The 18,578-nt window shown below is 37.3% G+C and overlaps 1 long non-coding RNA gene across 1 annotated transcript in view; it reads right to left on the bottom strand.

The window, feature by feature from the left end:
* Positions 1-522: 522 nt before the first annotated feature.
* The window catches only part of LOC144305254 (uncharacterized), a 32,464-nt gene continuing 14,408 nt past the window's right edge, over positions 523-18,578 (bottom strand). Inside the window, exon 3 of the long non-coding RNA XR_013372314.1 lies at positions 523-1,006. This is a non-coding gene — a long non-coding RNA (uncharacterized LOC144305254). The remainder of the gene's footprint in view (positions 1,007-18,578) is intronic.

The raw sequence follows: 18,578 nt of genomic DNA, 5'->3' as shown, positions 1-18,578 counted from the left end.
TCAATCCATGTTAAAATTAGCTCACAACATGTGCTCTCTGAATGAATTACATTGAACATGCTCAGGGAATCCAAGATGATTTCAGTTTTCATTTAGGAAAACTCACAACTGGTGTTTCTCATCATCTTGTTTAGTAGCTTTTTTGCTTACCAGAAGGGTTGAGAATTATCAAACCTTCTAGAAGTCACCCACATGTCTTAAGAGATGATGATTTTGAAGCTGAAACAATATGGGGCGGGGGCAGAAGAGACAATGGACAGTGTTTGAAGGGCAGTATAATCTCTGTTCTGAAAGAGCTCACAATTTATTAGAGGTGAAACAATCATGTTTACAACTGAATACAATTAGGGGCATTGTGGAGTGAGAATGGAAACCATCCAGAGTTTTTTCTACAATAATCTGACTTTACTCTTTGCTTTCACCATCAATATTACATTATTATCCCTGTGTAATGAAGAAAGTTTTTTCTCTGTACTTTCCTAGGTTCTCCAGTTGAGGCCCTGTAAATTATTACAAAATATATTAACAAGAGAAAACAAGTTTGTTTTGTATTTGCATTTCACTTACAAATGGGAGCACTCATGAGTAACTCAAAAGGATTGGTTAGAATTTGAGGTTAGGTATTGTCTTAAAAGAACAATGAATTTTTAGAGGAGTCACAACACAAAGATATTTGAGGTTCTAGGGGAAGCAAATTGTAGGAAGGTAAAATACATGGGAAATTAATGAAAGATAAGAGCTAGTTAGTAAAGTTCTATAGATGTCCTCTGGTGCCATTTCTGTACTATGAGTCTGGAGTTGTGTCTATTGACTAATTTCTGTCCTTCCTAAAGGAGAGTGGAGAGTAATACAAATTATTAAGATAAATAGGGGCAGGAAAGGAAGCTTTTTTTTTTTTTTTTTTGTATCTGCTGCTTCTCCATTGCATTCAGCTCAAAATAATCCTTGTGCCAAAGTGCCATGTTTTATGATAGCACATTCTGCTCTTCGCCAAGATGCTCTTGTCCTGGAAGACAAAAGTTACAACTTTATTGTTCATTCAGGAATTTCCTGAAAGACCCATCAACTCTTTACTAGAAAACATCAAAGACCATATACACCTCAAGACCTCAGAACTCCTCACTTCAAAATACCTGTTTTGATGTGTCTATCAGTCCTAAACCACCATATGATGATTCTTACTCAATTCTAACCAGGCCTCTTCATTGAAGGACCTACTTTAAACCAGACTAAAATCTCAATAAATATCCTAGCTTCTCTCTTTCCTCTCTGAAATGCTACTAATACTGTCAAGACAGTTTTCTCCCTTATCAAAGTGAGATTTGTTTTATTAACAGATTGTCTTGGTAATATTTTGGATATTTGGGGGAGAATACATTAGAAAATCTTGAAGGCTTCAGGAGATCCGGTTGAAATGGGAATGCCTTAACACTCAGTTTTGACCTGAACACAGCTTTTCCCCATGGCCTTTCAAGCCTTTTCTGACCTCACCCTAAGGGTTGTCTCACAATGGATGGAACTTTAGTTTCTTTCCAGTGAACGCCCCAAATGTTCGAGTTTTTTTTAATTTTAGGAGTAAGAAACCCCTTTTAGGAATCTTTTGGATTATCTGATTATATTTGAAAAAAACTGTTGTCTGCGGTAGAAATCTGCCTTATAACCCGTAACACTATTTGTCTCCATTGGTGGTTTACATTTTGTTCTTTCCCTTCTCCTAAGATAGAGATCATTATTACCAGCTCCTTTACTACAGAAACCCAGACTGCTAGTGTTGGTGTCCACAGGGGAATATGAGGGCAAAGCAAAAGCCTGCTGGAGCAAAGAGTTGATGAAAACACATATGGAATGATGGGCCTCATCATTCACTCCTTTGCCCTGCCACTCCCTGGGGAGATTGTTTCCTTCCCATGCTATCCTATAAATGAAAAAGGTAAAAACTTGATATTCTTTCCTAAATGCATGATAGCAAATAGTGAATAAGAGTTGCTGGGTATGGTCGTGGAGAGTGGTTATGTCTTGGTCTACTCAGGCTGCTATAACAAATACAATAGATTAGGTAACTAAACAAATTTCTTACAGTTCTCATGCCTGTAAAGTCTGAGTTTAGGGTGCCAATGTGGTTGGGTTCTGGTGAGAACCCTTTTTTAGGCTTGTAGATGGCTGCCTTCTTGCTGTATCCTCAGTATGGCAGGGGTGGGGGCAGTGGGGTGGGATGGTGGCAAGCTATCTGATCTCTTATAAGGACATGAATCTCATCATGAAGACCCCACCCTCATGACTTATCTAAACCTAATTATCTCCCAAAGGCCTCATCTCTAAAAGCCATCACACTGGGAGCTAGGGTTTCAACATATGAATTGGCGGATAGTATATATAGTTCAGTCCATAGCAGGCTGTAATCAAGAATAATTGTGCTCTTCTGGTTTCTCCTTCTCTAATCTATCCCTGCATCCTCCTTTATATCCCTAATGACTTCCAGCACAGTGATCTCACTGATGTAGTGATTAGGTCTCACTAGGTACTAGGTAGGTATAGCTACATAGTCTCGAACTTTGATGGCCACAAGCACTATGATGACTGGGATAGATTTTAAGAGAAGGGATGGGTCACTTAGCTAAAAGGTAAACCAAGAAGGAAAGAACTAGTTTCAGATGCTTAGAAAGGCACAGATAGTCGTCAGCTCTGAGAATGGGATGAGGAATGTTAAAGAAGATGCAGGATGTGTGATAGTTTCAGGGCGTCAGAAAGATTGAGAAATACATCATTTTAGGTAACAGGTTTATCTGCTTAAAATTGTATAAAATTTAAGGCCTTTATTAAGGAAATGTTTCTAAAATGGATTGTACACTTTGCTGCCTTCTTAATTAAAGAAGGGTGAACATTATTTAACCTTTTCTTGATGACTCAAGGTCTTCATTGTGTGCATCAATGATTATTCTTCAGAGCAGTGATGCCCTCCAGGGCCATCAGGGTATACCAGGATCTCATTTCTACATTATTCTTTCTAGATTGCTGTGATATTTGAGTTTGTATCGACTCTTAATTGTCTTTATATTGCAGGCACTACGACATATACCTCTTCTCATCATTATCAATGTTTAGTATGTGATCAAGTAGGTCCTCTTGCTAATAAAAATGTGTTGCTTATAGTGTACTGTAGTCTTATAGACCATAAAGACAAACTTGCTTATAATTGTACACAAACTGAGAGTGATTAGGTTCTGATTGGAATGATAGAATAAAAGAGTATTCTGGCTCACGAGATTTAGTGACAATGACTTTGATCCTTCCTATCCCCGCCCCCCATATACCAACCCCACTCCAGGTAAGGTAAAGAAAAAAAAATAACTGATGTTATGTTCATGATAGGTGAGATTCTCTTGAAATAGCATAAGCACTATTTTCAGTTTTTTAAAGATATGATGGCCATCCTGCAAGATGAACACTTGCTCTGCCACTTTGTGCTGTGCAGGGTTTTCTGCACCAGCTTGCGTAAGAGCCCAGCATTTCTTTGCTTGGACTGTTAGCCTAAGTTTCCATTTTAGTCTCTGATTTAAAAAAAAAAAAAAAAGTAAAAATGATACCAAATGTATTAATTTGGCACCATTATTAGCACTTCAATGACTATTCCTCCCTTTTTCGAGTCGCTTCAGTTTCCAGGGTACGTTGTATGTTTTCCTCTATTTTTGTTTTGTTTTTGGTTTTTTTGTTTTTTTGTTTTACCACCACCTTCTGTGGCAGAACTGCCCACAACCTGGCACGCACTCAGGGCCATTTATTCCCCAACAGACAGGCTGTACAGATTCTCTTAAGCTCAATGTCTCTGAGATCCTTCCTGAATGTCAATGAGGAACCATTGCAAGCAGTTGTAGCAATTGTCTCCCTCGGAAGTAACAGATACGCTCATTAAAAAATTGCTGAGGACAAGGGCACAAACCTTGAAAGCCTCCATCAAAAATAAATACATAAAATTATTGTGCATACTTGTTTAGAAACCTCTGGGGAATTCTCAACAAATGAATGACTATCTCACAGCAGCCTAGCTGCATTCTTTGTAATATCTTAAATAATCTTCAGGTCATAAAAAGCAAGGAACATTTATTTGCAAGAAGGAAAGCCATTTTTACTTTTGCTTTTTCAGTTCACCCTCTCACCCTGCGCTTCTGCAATGCAGCACATTTGTTGAGCTTATGATTGCCTTCTCTTGTGTGAAAGGCTTTTTCCCCCCCATTTTAAATCTGTATGTGTGAACACAAGAGGAGCCCTGTATCTTGCACTAAGGCTGCTTGCTATGTTCAAAATCTTATTCATCTGCAGTAGCTTTTATACAGTCAACACATTTCCTGAGCTCCTAATGCTGGTCCAGGCACTGTTGTAGATGATGGGGCTTCAGCAGCAAACCAGAGATGAAGGCTGCAGGCTGGAAAAGGCCAATAGGTTTTCCTGACCTGTACTGTATGGGTTAGTTTACAGATACCTTCAGACATGTGGTAGTAGTATTCCTAACAGATAGGAATACCAAGCATCAAAATAGATGCTTGATTTTTTTTTTTTTCCTCCAGTTTCACATTGGTATAGGAGAACCAATGGGGGAATGGAAGAGTTTAAGATTGTACTCCCTTCAATGGGTGTCAGGACTTTTTTCTGGCTCCTTTATGGATTTGCACTAATGAGGCTTTAAATGTGCTAAGATGGTGCTGGTTGTGGTAGACAGGTCATCAGAGTCAGCAGACCAGAGTGAAGCCCCAGATTTGGAAGACTGCTTGATTTGGGGCAAAGATTGCAGGCTTTGGGGTCAGACATTTTATTTGCATCCAGGCTCTCTGACTTCCTAGCTGGTTGACCAGATTACTTAATCATTCTGAATTTTTTTATCCTCTTCTACAAGATGAATATTATAATATTTAGTAGATAATGAGTATTAAATGAGATTTATATAATGGATCTCATTCTAGCTAATATTTCTTGACTAGCTGGTTTGTGTGTGTGGGAGGGCAGTGTGTACTTTGAAATTCTTTTAATATCTCTGAGGATTAACATGATGGTTAGGTATTTCTTCCAGCATTGTCAGTCTGTGACTATGGCAGCATAGTCTACGATGTATTTAGATGAGTTGCCTGTTGCATGAACTGAGTGGTTTAGGTGTGCCATCTCAGAATTGATTCGTCCCATGGAAATCCAGTAAGTTTGTACTATTTAGGTTGAGTAAAAATTGACTAAAGATTACAGGAAATGTGGTATGTACTGTTTAGTAAAATTGTTGGTTTTAGTCATGATAAAATACTGTGCTAGCATAACTCTGGTGAGTCTCTTCCTCCTTCCTACAACGCATGATCCTGTTCTGGGGAATAGTGGTCAAAATAAATCTAGTCATTTCAACTGGAATGTGAGATTACATATGGTTTATCATTGTTAAATTGAAGTCACCGGATTTAGAATTTGAAAAAGACAAGTGTAAGTAACAGCATGGATTGGATTACTTAAAAATTTTAAATGGTTACAAATAATCAGTGGATAGGTCGTACTTACGCTTAAGCCAACAGGGTGCTCATTTAGTAATTTAAGATATCAATACCCTGTTTATTGGGGGGGGGGAATGTTTCTCTCATCCTCTTGCTTTAAAATACATGAAAACTTAAACTATTACTTTGTGAGGGAGGAAAACACTTATGAAATCTTGTAGTTATGTGTGTGACTATTTTGAGACCAACACAAGGTTCAAGAAGACAGGGAGCAAATTGGGATGTCATTCAAGGGGTACTCCTGAATGAAGGATTCCGAGTGACACGAAGGGAGAGTGGCAGATGGAGGAGAGTGATTCGCCTCTCCCTTTCCCTGACTGGTTATGCCTGATAGAAAAGACCTGGGTATGTTTACAGCAATGAGTAAGGAGTGAAGGAGATGAATCAGTTCAGGTTAGAGCAGTTGTTCTCAACCTTTACCATATCAGCTGGTTGAGAAAGGGGAAAATGTTGCTGAGGTGTTTTGGAGCTGGCTTATTTCAGTTCATGGGAGTAGATTGTTAAATTTTTAGGAATCTTGTGATCGTCACTTCTTGTTTTTACTGCATTTTACTTTATGATGTATTTACTGTATTGGGTATGTTGGAAATGCTCTCTGAATAGTGTGTTCCTGTGCATTTTTCCCAACTCTGAATTCAATGATATCACATTGGTAACTTGGAATTGGCCATGGTAGTATTTACACTATGAAAATTGGCAAATGCTTTATAACAGGGCTTTTTTTTCCCCCCATAAAGCTGGTTTGCAAACACTTGCTAGCATACCACTGGATAGGAGTTAGAATGAAATTAGACATGGTTGGATAGAATTTAGAAAAACACGTTGGGAAAAATTTCAAATATACACAAAAATGGAATGATATTAAGAATACTCATATACCTATTTTCTAACTTTAAATAAGTATTAATATATTGTCTGAAGTATTATAAATCAAATCCCAGGTATCTTATGGTTTTTTTTTTAATCTAAAAACTGCCACATATCTCTCTAATGTGTAGGAACTTAAAGATATAATCACAATTTTATTATACTAAGTAATATTAACAACGATATCATGATATTCTTTAATACCAGTCCATATTCAAATTCTTTGACTATTTCAAAGATGTGTTTCTAGAGGTGGTTTGTTTGAATCAGGAACCAAACAACTGAACTAGTCTTTTTAATAACTGGAAGAGACCAGAAAGCTATAAAATCTGTCTGAGATGTCATTAAAGAGCAGGAAAGGAAGATTTGACAGAACGTAGTTCAAAGTAAGGATTAGAGAAAAATAAAACTGTTTCATGTTTATGCCCTGCTGAGATCAGACTCCTCAATAAACTGGTTATACAAAAAAAGCACACAATATATTCGGTGCCCTTAAAAAGCTCATGTTTTAGGGCAGTAGTGGATATTTAACTTTTTTAACCAGGTCATAGACACCTTTGAGAGCTGATGAAAGTCATTTGCATGTGCGGACCCACATTTACACACAGAATTATGCATGCTATTTGAAGGCACATGGAGCCCTCCGCCCCCAAAAAAACACATCCTGGAGCCAGTGGAACCAGAGTTAAAACCTAGGGTTGGGGAAAGCAGGTAGGAGGAAGGCATGTTAATGAATAATTACAATCGATAGCAATAATATTAGAGCCTAACATGTTCCAAGTGCTCTTGGAACATGGAGCAAAAAGAGTGGCTAATTCCTTTTAAGGCACAGGAAAATTGACATTGGAAGTCGAGTTTGACATTTTGAGTAAGAGTTTCTCAATCAGAGATGGTAATTAAGGCTGGCATGCTGAAGGTGGCGGTGACAAGAGATGATGCTGAACAGACAGCTTAGCGAGGGGTCAAGAATCACACAGAGCTGTATGAAGGAATTAGGGTTTCAGTTGGTTTGTCATTGCAGAATTTTAAACTGGGGAGCAACACGACAGATTGCATATGGGAAAGTTCAGAGCAGCAATGGTGTAGGCGGGGGATTCCAGTTGGAGACTGAAGGCAATGGCGCCTAGTAGCAACTATCATAATAGTTGGAGTTAAAGATGAGAGGGTCTGGACTATGGCACAATCAATGGGGTCAGAAAAGAAGGAAGGATTTTAGGAAGTATTTAGGAGAATCAAGTGTGTGTTGGGGGGGGGGTGTGCATATGCATACTCACACTCTAGCAAAGATTCCTAGCTTTTAGGCTCTAGTAGAGAAGGTAATGCTATTTACTGAAATAAAGAATATGGGGTGCATAGCTGTGGTCTAGGAGAGAGAGGGGACAGAAAAAGGCCATGGGTTTGGAACATGTTGGATTTAAGATATCTATGAAATCAACAGGAAGAGCCTCCTATAAGGAACTAGAAAGCAAAGATCTCCTCTAGGACCTGGGCCAATGCTTTTAGGTCCAGAATGAGTGAACAGGCTTAGTCCAGTTTGGGTATCATATCTGGTTTGAAATTGTTTAGGGTCTGAGATAGACCCTGATTAGTTATGGGACCCAGTGAACCAATGGGCTTCTCCATGACCAAAATTTTATCCTCCATAACTTTGCCCAAGCTGCACTTGTATTAAAACAAAACAAAAACAAAACACCCCACAAAACTATTAATCACATTAATTCTCTTTTTTCTTCTTCAATCCAGTTTCATCTCCAAATAGCAGATCTTTCCAAATATAAATCTGGTCATATTCACTGACTGCTTAAAACCTTTAAATGGTTCTTCATTGCCCAGGACAAATCTCAAACTCCTCCTTACCCTCCCCTACTTATGATGAGGATGATTACTTTTTTTTCATGTGGTTAGTAATTCTTCCAGGGAACCTTTTCTAACCCTTCAGGGCCAGGTCTTAATGGAAAGTATTGTAGATAAATTACAAGTTGATTTACATTTCCTTCTACTAAGCAACTTGTTTTCAGTGATTGCAGTCGCTGATTTAGAAGAAGGTGGTACTGTGAAGTAGAATTGAAGTCCTACTCTGTGCTGGGCAGTTTGAAAGGGGTTGAAATTACAATGGTGAGGCAACTGAAGTATAACCTCCAAACCGCATTGTATAGATTATGTATTGTGCCTTCAAGAAATTAACATACTAAACTTAGTGTTTAGGCATAGGATAATCATATTCCTGGCCATTTTTTCCTGGGTTGATCATAGAATTTTTTGTGGCTTTACAATTGGATGCTTTTTGTTGGCCAGTTTCTGCCCTCTACTGACTCCCAGCAAGATTATTCTTTAAGAAAATCAAGTTGAGGACAGGTTATTCAAGAATAAGAAATGAGACTCTAAATTAAGAGTGTAAGATGAAGGTGAGAAAGAAGGCATAGAAGCTGGGTGAGAGAGAAACACACAACGTGTAATTTTTACTTGGAAAGGCAGCAAATGAAATGAGCAAAAGAATAGGCTCTTTTGAGTCATGTTAAACTCTGTGCTGTGCTATGTAAACACATCATGAGAAAAGTGTTAATCCAATGCTAAGCACACTATGAAAATCTGTCAGTCCAAAACTATTTTCCATTTTCAAAGGACTAGAGCTTTTGCATTTCTTGGAAGCATTGATCAGTTAAGTGCAGGTCGATCAAGGCTTTTGTGTTTGCATTTAAATGTTAATCAATCACATTTTATTAAAAATTTAAGGCAAGAGTGAGAATGGAAAAATGTATGGGTCTGTGTTTATGACAAAGAAGTCAAATTGAGATCCATTCTGAAATGACTTGAGAATTTCATAATGTGTAGAATATTAGGGACCCATCTGGACAACAGATACTGGTAGAAGTAATGATGGGCAGGGGTTGGGGCTGAGACTAATGAACATTTATTGATGATCTCTACTCTGTAAGATGAGAAACAAAAAGTGCCTTCTGTGATGTCTGGACAAATGAACAGTGCATCCAAGCATCCCATTAATCATTCCATACATAGGTATAGTAATAATTATTATTTTAAGCGTTTTGAATTCACTATTTAAAAAGATATCTTTTTTATTGTGGTAACATATATATAACATAAAATTTACCATTTTAGCCATTTTAAGTGTATGGTTCTGTGTCATTAAGCACATTCATGTTGTTCTGTGACCACCACCACCACCACCATCCATCTCTAGAATTTTTACCTTTCCAAACTGAAACCCCATATTCATTATATGATAACTCTCCATTGCTCCCTCTCCTGAACCCCTGGAAACTACCATTTTCTTTTCTATCTCTGAATTTGGCTACTCTAAGTATCTCTTATAAGTAGAATTTTACAGTATTTTTTTTGTGACTAGCTTATTTCACTTACAAGGTCATCAGGATTGATCCATGTGTAGCATGTGTCAGAATTTCCTTTTTAAGGCCAAATAATATTCCATTGTAGGTATGTACCATATTTTTGTATATTCTTTCATTTGTCAATAGATCCTTCAATTGTATTCATCTTTTGGTTATGGTGAATAATGCTATGAACATGCATATACAAAACATCCGTTCAATCCCTGCTTCTGTTTCTTTGAGCTATATACCCAGAAGTGGAATTACCGGATTGCCTGGTAATTCTGTGTTTAATTATGCGAGAAACTACCATACTGTTCTCCACAGTGGCCAAAACATTTTATATTCCAATCAGTAATGTGCAAGTGTTCCAAAATAACCATATTTTAAAAACTGAAAATTAATAGGAAAAACACTAAAAAATGTTGAAAAGGAAAGCTGGGGAACAAAAAGCCAAGTGCAAGAAGGTTAACTTATTCTCCCTTTTTAATTCTCTAAACCAGAAGAACTTCCCAACTGAGGAGCTTCAAATATACTCTGATGTGGGTCCCCTGAGCTCTTGGGAGGGGTAGGCTATGGATGATGAGGTCCTGGGACAACAAGCAAGGCTTGGAGCTAACAGCTGGGAGTCTGGAGCAGCCTCCCCTATTTACTACAATGTGCCTTATGAACCTAATTATTTTCTCTGTAGGATAGTAGACTGTGGGGATACCTCGTGGATACTGTGGGATAAATAAGGTGGAGTAATTATACTTTGACAATGACAGTAAAGAAGCAATGACCACATAACTTCTAAAGTAATCTGCTGAGGAATGAGGGAACTACAAGTTTCTTTATATATCCCCCAACCAACAGCCCCTGTCTATTCAGGTCTTGAGATATGGAAAGAGAGTTCTCTGAAGTCTCATTTTCCCTACCATGGGAAGCCAAATATAATACCTGCTTCTCATTTTGTGGGATGGTAGCTTGGACATGTCAGGAGGCAAATGAACTGTCTGGACTGAATAGAGCTACTTTTTAAAAATCTTGGAAGTGTTTGATGGATAAGATGTCAGGTCTTAAGAAAATAATTTTCATTACAACAGAGAATTGTGAAAACTCAAGCTCTCCTTGAGGACTTCTCATATCTGGGCTCTAGACTCTGCACCCTGGGTTTAATTCTTATGAGAGCACTGATAACATAGTACTGTGGTTGTCTGGCTATTTACCGAACTCTTGCATTTGTCTCTAAGTGTCATGGAGACAGGAATCCTATCCAGAAATATCTGTTGGATGAATAAGTAAGTGATCAGAGCTACAAAGTAATTAGAACCATTGGCATGAAGTAGTCAAGATACCTACAATCACTTAAATTGGTTTTGGAAAATAGTTTCCATTGTTGGAAATTCTGAAGCTACAGAATGGTCGTATGGTGCTACCACAGTTCTTCCACTGTGGCTCAATAGTTTCCAAAATGTCCTCTTGGGTCTCTATCCTAAAGTCTTCCCCGTTCTATTCCCCAAGCAATTAATATATGATTGAATGTCTCTATAGGCTGCAATCATTTGAATTCATTGTGTTATTGCATTTTTTTTTTTGCTAAATGGTTATAATACAGCATATAACACACAAAAATCATTCCATACTGTATCTCAAATAAATTTAAGAGACCATAATTACCCAATCATTTCTATTTTCTGTCCAATTTTGTTATATTATACATATCTTTGATTTGAGGTGGAAGGATAAGGCAGTTTCATTGTAGCTTTCCCCTTTTTAACCAGAAGAAAGATCCTTTCTAATTAGTCAATGAAGGGTATCCCAGAAGAATTGAGAAAATAATGGAATGAGGACTATGGTTAAAATTGCTCAGGTGATAGGGATTTTGATCTCAAGTATTGTAAAAGTATACACATACTGATGGGAAGAGGAGAAGTAATACCCTTTAAACTCCAAACAGCAGTATTCCAATCTGGCTGAAATTCTAGGAAGTGCTGGAAATCCCCAAAGCAAAGTGCCAGATGTCATTTTTGGATCCTGACTATGTGGGCTTGGTTGCTAAGAAGATGATGCCTTCTCCCCTTTGCCACACTCATCTGACGCCCGAGCGACAGGGAGTTAATGTAAGCAGAACAGGGATCTAACAATGTCAACTGTGCTGACATCATTCTAGCTGTGTGGGGCTGATGGGAATTTAGAATATCAAACATCATATCAAGGGCAGTGACCAGGTGTGAGTCATTTCCCTGGAGAAGCAGGAGAGAGGAAGACAGGGCAGGATTATCTCATGCTGACACACACAGCCTTTCAGTCCGAGCTGTTTGACTGGCTTATTTAAAAGCAGCAAAACATTGTGTTCTCTCTCTTTTTTTTTTCTACCGGAAATATTTTGTATTCCAGTTCTGTGTGTGTCAGTATAGATTTGAGTGTTTCAACCTCATACTATATCAAAATGCACATTCTTTAGGATCATTAACTTCTTATTATATAAATCCAATATGAAAACAACTCAAAGAATTTTGTTTTCCTCTATTTTCCCTTCAGGTATCACCTGGTGAACTGTTTAGATATCACTGAATTGAAAAGATGCTGAACAAAAGAGAATGCTATAGGGCTGATGACATTGTTTTGCGATTGCTAAATGAGTACAGCCTTTCAGTATTCTAGGAGAGTATAGTGCTTGGTGCAGGGGGAAGAGATGCACGGTAAATAGTTCTTAGATGAACAATATAAAAATCCTGTAAGTTTGTGAGTGTGGATGTCCATATATAGGCTCTCACCTACTTTATGGCACTAATTATCAGTTGTTTTTAAGGGATAATACACAGTGAATCTGAATACAGTAGTCATTTTGGTGTTAATGAAGATACTGGTTTCGTAAAGCCTTTGTCCATTTGGAATGATTGTGCTAGGGCAATTAAGTCAGAAAGGAGTATACATCAAAGCAGCCAAAAGACCTTCTGCTTCCAAAGATTTAGTATTTAATAGTAATGCAAGAGATTTAATGAATTGTATGGTCTCCAAAATAATTCCAATATGTCTTGTTACTCTGTGGAGTACTAATTTATCTAGGTCTTATGTCAGCCATAAAACAAGGAACTAAAGAACAATAATCGTTATCTTGTACTCCATATTTAAAAAAAGAAAATAGCATTTATTATCCCATTTGCTGGGAATATTTAGTAAAATGGCATATGCATGACAGATTGTGAAACATATTGGAATTGATGTGTATCAGTTGTGATTGATATGGATTGGACAGCACAAACAGAATAGAGTGTTTTAGATCAATCTATAGGGTAGTACTAGTATAATACAGATGGTGTTGGAGGCAGTAGGAACGAAGAATGTGAAAAGGGGAGGGGTGACTTCTTTAGAATATGTAGAATGACATGAAGAATTCCAGGTTGTTATAAGATAATAAATAAGTTGATAAGAGAGATGAAAGGACTTTAGTATGTTCCTAGAAGGCATCTTAAATGTCTGAAGCAGATGTTGAGAAATGTAGAACAAATTTACATTTCACTTCCTCTCCTTTGAAAGTTACTTGGTAAGAGATTTCTGTCTCCAATCACAATTTCTAATATAGGGATATTGAGATTCAGACAATGGTTGATAGTGTTTGATATTGAGTTTGTGCACCCTAAACAAGTGGTTCTCAAACTGACTCTTAGGATCCTCTTAAAAAAAAAAAAAAAATTCCCAGGGGAATATCTTCACATGCCTGAAGAGTTGACTTCATAATATTTCCTAGATATAAGTTCTATTAAAGTCCTCTCATGTTTTCTCCTTCTACTTCTTGAAGAGCCTACTTAAAAGTTATGGGTCACTTCTAGGATGACCTGATGTGCTCTTATGAGACCCTCTAGGAAGGAAGTGGAAAGGGTAAAAAAAGATGTGAAATAATTATCGAGACAGATTATTACTTCAAGAGAGAGCATGTGGTTAATATTATTTTATAAACAATGGGGACTATAGCAAATCATCTCCTTGTGTATCCCACAGAGAGAAAATAGCAGCCCTTATCACCAATGGACAGAAAAATACTGCATCCTGTCTCCCTTCAGGGGATCAACCTTAATACTCAGCCTGAGATGTAAAGGAACAATTTAGAAGCTCCATGGGGGCAATTTTCATAACTACTCAGCAAATTCCTCTTCTCAGGTTTAGTTTGGGAGATGTGATCGGTGGTCATGCCTACATTTCTCTTAAAGAAAAGCATAGTTGTTTCTCTCTTCAGACAAGCACATAAAGAAAACTCCTATACAGTTCTGCCACAATAGGCTACTGAATTGGATCGGTTGTAAGGAAAGAGTATGGATGCTTGAAAATTTCTTGACTTTAACATGCAGAATTGAGATCATGACAATTATAAGCAATGTAGTCTGTTTCTTTTTTGACCAGAAGGTTTTAACACTATTATCAGCCTCCTTCTAGGTCCTTTATGCTAGAATTGTATAATCAAGGATTATTGTTAGAGTTGGGCTTACATACTTATCTTGGAAAAAACTACTACTTATGAGATTTGGAGGGTGAATATGAACATAAATGGGAGGGAAATTTACTATTTACAGATTAAAATTTCTGTCACAAATGGAGCTCAAAATACAAGTTTTTATTTTAAAAAATAAATTTATTTATTTATTTACTTATTTATTTATTTAATTTTATTTTTAGTTTAAGAGTTTCCCTCTTTCCTCCTCACAATCCAGAGCAGTAAAACAGTGCTGCCAATCTCAACCTCAGGCTTTCATATCTGAGTTTAAGAGAGAAGTTCCATTTCTTTCCATCTCCCAGGCAGCCAATGGGAAGCAGGAAGGAGTCAGGGGACTGCATGCCCAATTGTTTAGAAACAAGACCTGAAGGGGAGAGAACACTTCTCAGACTCCATTGGTCTGAGTTAGTAACATTGGACACACTCATCTTCACCTACAATGAAGACTAAGGTCTTTAATTAGGTAATCATGTACCGAGGTAAAACTATTGCTAGAGAAGAAAGGGAGAGCAGATATTAGGGACAACTACCAAGGCCTTATTGCCAAGCCCCTAGGAGATCTGGGTTTGGAAGATGCAGAGAGATAGCAATACACTCTACTATAGTGCCCTTCAAGGCATCTTTATAACCTGGAAGAATCACTGTAACCTAAATGAGAGTAGTAGGTTTATGCTTGTTGCAGTATCAAGGTACACCTATATAGGGAGGTGATAATATGTGATACCAGGAGGAATTGTTTTACCTGGTGACTATTGAATGATTCCAAAACATCTCCCTAAAACTCCTTCAGAAGTCTAAGAAGGTACATAAATGTTCTCAAGAGATGCTAACAAAGCCTAAGCTTTAGCCATAGAATAACTGGAATGGCCAGTAGACTTGGAAGCTGCGTAATGAGGAGAAGGGAGACTTGGGAATGTTAATATGAGTGGTTGATAGACAGAAATGTGTAATGTGGAAGTGAAAAGGCTTGGGGAATACTGATCTACACCCTGTGGAATGGGGAGCCCTCCAAAAGCAAGAAAACTAGAAGTTAGTAATATCCCAAGCTATAGGAGCAGGATGAAGAACTAACAGAGATTCTTTCCAATACAAAAATCACCATTAAAAAAAATAATAAAAATTAAAAAAAAAATCACCATAAAAGGAGAAAGGACCTGTCAGTCTCCCTAGGGGAAATTATAGTTGGTTTTTATAGAAACTACTTGGTGAAGGGGGGTGATGACTTCCTATCTGCAGCCTGTTGATCAGAGTTCTAGAAATACCAGACCTTCAGTAATGGAGATTTCTGGAATATAATCCGTAAAGAAGATAATCAGTAAAGAAAGTAATACCAGAAAGGGGTTTCTAATTGTATAATTCTTTAGAAAAGGCTAAGTGGAGCCATGTTATTAGCTAATATGACTCATTCTGTAGAAATCCCACAGTTGCTCAGGAAATTGTCCTACATTCTGTATAATTGAAAGAGCTTATAGGATTTGCCACAATGGTTTCAGTTAAAAACATGCTGCAGTGCAACTTTATAGGGACTTCACGAACCCCAGAAAGGTCAGAAGTCCACGGGTATACGTTCTAAAGTTGATAGTGGTGGTTGGCAGAGCAAGGTATGAAATGAAAGAAAAGTTAAGGGTGACACACACAGAACCCACAGGTAAACCAGAAGATTACCCTGATTCAAGCTGTCACAAAACCCTGTAGAAATCACCTTAGGCTGAAAGAGATCACGGTGTCTCTAGAACTTGAGAGAAGTGAATTCTGACACTAACACTAAAGTAGATCCCTTGAGCCTGGTCTGTTTCTTACTAAACTTTGGCATGGTTTTTGGTCTCATGGCCTTAGCCAAAACTGTGCCCCAGGCAGTCTACACTCTGCAAAGGTTTCAGAGAAGCGGTTCCTTAACCAACTAGAAACTACTTAATATGGGCCCACTAGCTTCGTTGCTAAGACAGTAGAATGCTCAGTTTACAACTTCTAGAGGATTTGTAAGTATTTACTTAAAAGTTGACAGTATGATTTGTATTTTTTGTACAAGAATCATGTCAAAATGGCATGCAAGTTAATTATGCTTTTATGCTGCTTAAATAGTATTAGTGATGGTATTTGGCTAAGAGACTCAGAGTATCCATATCCAAATCTTTACTGGCCATTCTCACCTAGAGAGACTCCAAGAAATATTTTCACAGAGGAGGCAAATCAAGAAATAATATGCTATCAGCTGGATCTTTGGATCCAGGATCCGATGCAGAATTCTGGTGCATTTAGCTGGACTCTGCAGAAGTCCTCTCCTAGGCAATGTATGTTGAATGGCCTAAAATGAAAGAAGCTAAAAGGCTCACTTGCATCATATTCAACTTGCAGCTAAAACCCATGCTTGAATGTTATAGCTCAGGCATCACATACCCTTGAGAAGCAGAAGGGAATGCAAAGTTGAGAGATCTCAGTAAGGTGGATAAGAGTATGGGCATTCGGATTATATCTTAAATCTCCAAATTCCTGGGACAACGAACGTCCAAAAAGGAACTTGAAGGCCATTCCTAATTGATTTTGGAATTTTCAACGTTTGGAAGGCCCTGTGTGTGTCTTCTCATTTGAACAATTTACATTAGCCCATCTTCCATTTGAGGGTATGGACGAGGAAGGGAAGAAAGAGGATATAGACAGAAGGACTATCCACATATTTTCATCAACCAAGAAACTTTTTGAAGAGGCCAATAGTTAACTACTTCTTCCCAGACTTTGTGTGCTTGCGTGTGTATTTCGATTCGGTTTTGTTTGTTTGTTTGGATTTTTTTTTTTTTTTTTTGGCAAAATACAAACTTGAGACACAGGCTGTATTTGTTAGACATTCCCTATTAAGATCTCTATTAAATGTTTATGTTTTTGGCTTTACCTGGGCTCATTATAGCATAGCTTTAGTGGACGAATACTGAGGAGGGGTAATGGAAAATACTTGGGACCCCACGAACAGACAGTGTCTGTCTCAGATCCTCACAGCAATCTCAATGGCATAATGTGAAATAGAACCCAGGGCTTTCACCATTAGAGTCAGTGCCCTGACCAGATCAAGCTTTTCCCCTTCCTTTGAAGAAATGCTGCCTGTGGTGAGTTCTGCACATATGTTTTAAATAGCTCATTATTTTTTCACAGGATCCTTTGCTAATGTTATTTAGATATTATTCCCCTGATATATATATTTCAATCTTTTCTTTTCTTACTTTACAATATTAATTTTGTTTTAAATCCCATATCTCCTAAAGCGCACCCTTTTCTTGCCTGGGGACATAGTTTTCATTTTGGCACTTCCATTTTGATTGAGGGATCGAACAATAAAGGCTCATCTTTGTACCAAAGACAATTTATTATTTATGCAGGTCCAACAAATGTGTAGTTTTTTGCAGTATGGGGGAAATGAAGGGAGTGAATATCCAACCCATCTGATTGATATTTATATTAAAGGTTGTAGTCAGTTAAATAAGTCCCTTTGGATTGATATGATAAGAGCCTTCTGTTTTCCTTGAAATATTATTTCAGTAAATATTTGGTATTTATACTTTATTGCTTGTCCTGCTATATTTTTCATTAGTGTACACCAAAGGATCACAGTAGGAATATTGTTATAAGATATTTAGTTTTTGAATCTGTTTTGGAAAATATTTAACAAAACTGTATTTTAAAAAATATGTTCTTCCTAAAACTAATATTGATGTTTAAGGTCCTAGGTTATTGCATTGATCTTTCTCCAGCGACAATGGAAAAATCCCTTCGGGCAATATTATTTAACATAATTGGTTTCTTGGCATACTGAGAGATAAGGAACAATATAGTGTTCCAACTTGGAATTAGAATAAACATACAGACCAAGGCCAAGCTAGGATTTTTCTCTACTGCAGGGATTAGTACATTTTTCTAGGTTGAAGTATTCTTCTTCTTTTTTTCTTATGAATCCAAATCCATTGTTGGTTATTAGAAAGATATTCTTTAAAAGGAAAGAAAACTATTCAAACACACTGTGAAGACAGAGGCTGATAATTTTTTTAAATGTCACCAGGTTGTTTTTAACTTTTCATTTGGTTAGCAGGATTTTAGAAGTTGAAAAGAATCAGTTTGAGTAATATTCTGAAGTAGTAACACTGTTTCACTCTATGAATTGGCTATAGTGTCTTGACTAAATATTAAAATTAATCCTTCTAATTCACTATCAACATTTATACCCTTCTAGAATTCCTGAGTCCTCAAACCATACTGAAATAATAATTGTCTTTACAATATTAAAACTACTTTGTAACCTACTCTTTTTTGGAAGTTAAATGGCCCATTGAAGATATCTTTTAAAATGATTATGTGATGGGGGTGGTTTTCACATTGTGC

The sequence above is a fragment of the Canis aureus genome, chromosome 35 (assembly GCF_053574225.1).
Source record: "Canis aureus isolate CA01 chromosome 35, VMU_Caureus_v.1.0, whole genome shotgun sequence".
NCBI classification, from domain to species: domain Eukaryota; kingdom Metazoa; phylum Chordata; class Mammalia; order Carnivora; family Canidae; genus Canis; species Canis aureus.
This window is presented reverse-complemented; position numbering and strand designations above follow the sequence as displayed.